Consider the following 4,112-nt stretch of genomic DNA (forward strand, 5'->3'; position numbering starts at 1 on the left):
CCACCCTATTCCACAGATGTATACCTACCTCTGCCCTATGGCTGCTATTACCTTACCCACCCTATTCCACAGATGTATACCTACCTCTGCCCTATAGCTGCAGTTACCCCACCCTATTCCACAGATGTATACCTACCTCTGCCCTATAGATGCAGTTACTCCATCCTATTCCACAGATGTATACCTACCTCTGCCCTATGGCTGACATTACTTAACACACCCTACATAAAAATGATTTTGGATTGATGAGTTTGGATGTTTTATCACCCTGCCCCATTTGTAAGAACATTTTTCCATGGATTGGGGGGGGGGTATATATGGAAACATTTTTCTTGCATGTTTAGGGAAACCGGTTCAGGGAAAACCGGGGCATTTGGTCTTTTTTGAGTGGTGCTTTAAATGATAAGTGCAGTGTAAAACAAAGTGCTTTTTTGCTTCCTTTTCCTGACCCAGCTCCACAGATGAAATCTTACCCCAATCCATTGGCCTCTCGGTTTGGGTCCGTCCTCGGTAGCTGAAGTCCTCATTGTGACTGGAAGAATCTGTGCCCTCTCCGGTCATTTCATTTAGCATGGCGGCTAAATTGATGACTAAAGTTGGGTTGGCACTGCCAAGTCCCAGTGCCAGTCTGCACCCCAGCGGTGGGGACCCCTTCAGGGGAAGTTGCATGATCAGGTAGGTCATTATTGCAGAAAGGGACAGGTGATGGTCCTTCTTTAATAATGCGACTTACCTGCCTGATTCCTTTGGGTTTCTGGCAAAATGCTGAGCAGCGCATGTGTGGTGTAAGTATTCCCGGCTTCCTTTGCATGTGCCATATGGTTATGTCATCCCGGCACAGCAAACCAATACAGCTGATGAGCATTTAAAGTAAAATGACAGAAGAAAGCCAACCTCACCCAACGCCCCACAGGCATCATCGTACTATTCCCCCCTCCTCTGACAAACCACCAACTTGCATCATGCTTGTAAAACACCAGATGGGCAATTATTCCAAATGCCCCATGCCAGCAGTACCTCATGCATGAAAATTCCATTACCGCAACACCGCACTGTAAATATTAAATACAACTTGCTTACATTAGCGTTGCATTAAATCTGCTTTTTCTTTTACCCCTCACTATCCCCGTTATGACCCCATCCTGTGGAGTTGATGTAGCTGTACGTTGGGCGCCGCGGTCAGAAAAGAAGATTTATTCTGTCAATTTGTGAGTAAAAGCTGTGTGATATTTGTATGGGGACGCAATTGTTAATGATAATATTAATGTTCACATAAAAGTAAAAAACAAAAAAAAGATTTATTACTGGGAAGGGGGGAGGGGAGCTGCCAGAATTACTTATTATTGTATTATTAAACAAAGCACCAACTATGTAAAAAGAAGAGGGGGGGGGGGGGGGGCATCCCTGGGGCATGCCTGCATACCTAACCGGTTTACTTATTGCATTGGTATATTGATGGGTAATGGGAATGTCCTGATTACCAAATAGGTGTGCTTAGTGAAAAAATAATTTTGTATTCTGTGATCATTTCATTATTTTATTTTTATTTTAATATTTTCTGGTGTGCTATGGTCTTGTAGCAGTTGTTGTATATAAGAATATAATTAGTGAACTTTAAAGAAAAACACTAAGCAGATATAAAAGTCTCATAATTGCAGCTGCATAACCATTAATACATCATTATTATTTTTTTTAATGTAAGCATATTTCTTATTTGGATCCGCTATCATATTCTTGCTGGCGCTACAAGAACATTGGAGCCAATCCATTCATGTGCTTTGAAGAAATGAGGAGGAGAAAGCAGAATGATGAGTGCACTGCGCTGCTTTTACTGCTACAGCTGGGAGGGTCTAGGATGGACTGAGGACATCTAGTGGCAGAAAAAGGTATTGCATAGGAAATCACTGAATTAAAATTTATTAGTGCAATGTTAAAGATGGAGGAGAAAAAGACGGCTTTTTTGGCAATTTAGAATTTTAATTCAAATTGATTGAACACATACAGTTATGTAGAAAACATACAATACAGTTTCATGGTCTCATTAACATATCATGAGGCCAGATTTTTTACTTGTCACATAGTGTCAATTCCAGAGTCATATGAGTTTGTCTATTCCCAACGCGTTTCGCTCATTGGCTTCTTCAGGGGATACAGAGACTTAAAGTTGTTGGTATTAGTTGACCAAGGAGTGACATGAAAGTTAGGGGGTCTAGAACCCCTGGTGTCTTAGTATGAGATTGAGGAATGTATTTCTATGCTTCTGTGATTTAAACTCACGATTAAATTATTTTTGAATAATGTACAGGAAGCTATCAATTTGTGTTAATAATGGAAATGACGGATATTATAGATCTGCTATTGTATGTGTTCCAAATGAGGATTTAGTTTCCAGAATTGTAAAAGCTTTAGTCATATTACCTGGCTAGCCATGGAAGGTAAGAAAATTTTCAAGAAATGTTGAAAAGGCAAAATAGAGGGAAACCTTCAAATGGCAAGTTCCATAGATCATTGGTGGAAAGTGGGAGATGCCTGCAGCCAGTCACTTAAGCAGTTATTTGACTAAAACTTCTCTTCCAATTTGGTAAGCTCCCACTAAGCCATCTATTTCCGTCCTATTAATTATCAAGGCCTGGCAATATAATATTCCTTCTATATCCCAATCTCTCTTTGGTATTCCTCCTTTCTACCTAATATTGCAAAGAAATCTGGTTTTGTCTTTTTATCTTTTATTGACTAATTTTAGTCTGGAGATCTGCCTAGCAAGTAATAAAGTAGCCTTATCATTCTCTAATTTACAATACCTGAATGGGTTGCATTAGCTGTCAGAGGTAGTACTTTTCCTATTTTGGGGAGATTTCCTGTTGTGTCCCTAAAAGAAAGGGAAAGGGGACACAGTAGGACATTTTTTTTATCCAAGAAAGTAAGTAGACAGGAAATGGCTGCATGAGACACAACAAAGGATAAAAAAAAGGCTAAAATAAATTTTGTATGAAAAAGTCAAATATTTATAAAACTTGAAGGCATTCCATTATGATCGTCACTCAGCACCTATGATTCATCCAACTTTCACCCAATATTCAACTTTTTAATTTACAAAAGAAAAATAGGAATACTGGGTGAAAAAATTGATAAATAGACCAGCATGTGACCTGCGGTCCTGCACCGGAAGGTACGCCATTGGCTTTCTCCAACGGACTGAAGCGGCAGGAAAAGAAGATTTGCTTGAATTTTTCAAAATACTTTACTACATATTGATCAGATTCTTTTCTTTTTCCATATGTATCTTAACATTGTTAACAAGATACAGATTCCTTGTTCTGATCCGGCTGTTTCCAGCTGGTGAATGTGCCTGGGGGTTACATCATCTCATTCACGCTACTCAAGAAGAATTCTTCATAAAGCGGCTCGCTGCCACAGCGGCTTGTGAACTTTAAAGAGCCCCCAGGGCGCCCCCAGACCTCAGCACCTCTCCGGTATATGGTGTTTGTGTTGGATGTGCCAATGCTCAGTGGATATGACTGCAGCCGACATGCTTCAGGATTTAGTGACAGTTCCCCCCCCCCAACGCCTTCCTGCCATTGGTCAACGCGCATTATGATTTCATCAAAGAATCCCTCACAGGGGATCCCGCTCCGCTGCTTCAATTTGTGAATATTTATAAAGCTGGTTCTGCTTTGACGGCCAAATAGATGACACAAAGCTTAACCCTAATCATGTCAAGTGGTGAGGAAATTGGCATGAGGGATAACAGAGAATTTCGGAGCAAAAGAAGAATCATTTAATCCAAGCAAATAATTTTTTCATCTTTTCCAGTATTTGGGCATTGGGAAATAACAGACACCTGACAGCATAGACGAGAATTTTGTAAATGTGCTACATCAGTCTTATAACCCAACAATACAGACAGGTCAGCGACCCCATTCTCCTCCACTTCAGTTACACAGAACATACTGGTCACCAACCTGTGCAATCTTTTGTGATGGGACAGTGAGGGACCGATTGGCTCTAGTCTCTAGGGATTGGATAGGCTGCAATCTCAGTGATGTCACCGGTCTCTAGTGATTGGATAGGCTGCAATCTCAGTGATGTCACCGGTCTCTAGTGATTGGATA

General features: G+C 40.7%; 1 protein-coding gene and 1 long non-coding RNA gene across 2 annotated transcripts in view; one reads left to right on the forward strand and one right to left on the reverse strand.

The window, feature by feature from the left end:
* The window catches only part of LOC140342352 (uncharacterized), an 11,372-nt gene that overhangs the window by 3,938 nt on the left and 3,322 nt on the right, over window positions 1–4,112 (reverse strand). The gene's annotated exons all lie outside the window — the stretch shown is intronic.
* Window positions 1–4,112, forward strand: part of DDHD1 (DDHD domain containing 1) — a 54,914-nt gene that overhangs the window by 826 nt on the left and 49,976 nt on the right. Inside the window, exons 2-4 of the mRNA XM_072428501.1 lie at window positions 454–675; window positions 1,160–1,208; window positions 1,703–1,886. The gene's annotated coding sequence lies outside the window, so the exon portion shown is untranslated. The remainder of the gene's footprint in view (window positions 1–453; window positions 676–1,159; window positions 1,209–1,702; window positions 1,887–4,112) is intronic.

The sequence above is a fragment of the Pyxicephalus adspersus genome, chromosome 12, assembly GCF_032062135.1.
Source record: "Pyxicephalus adspersus chromosome 12, UCB_Pads_2.0, whole genome shotgun sequence".
Classification (NCBI taxonomy): Eukaryota; Metazoa; Chordata; class Amphibia; order Anura; family Pyxicephalidae; genus Pyxicephalus; species Pyxicephalus adspersus.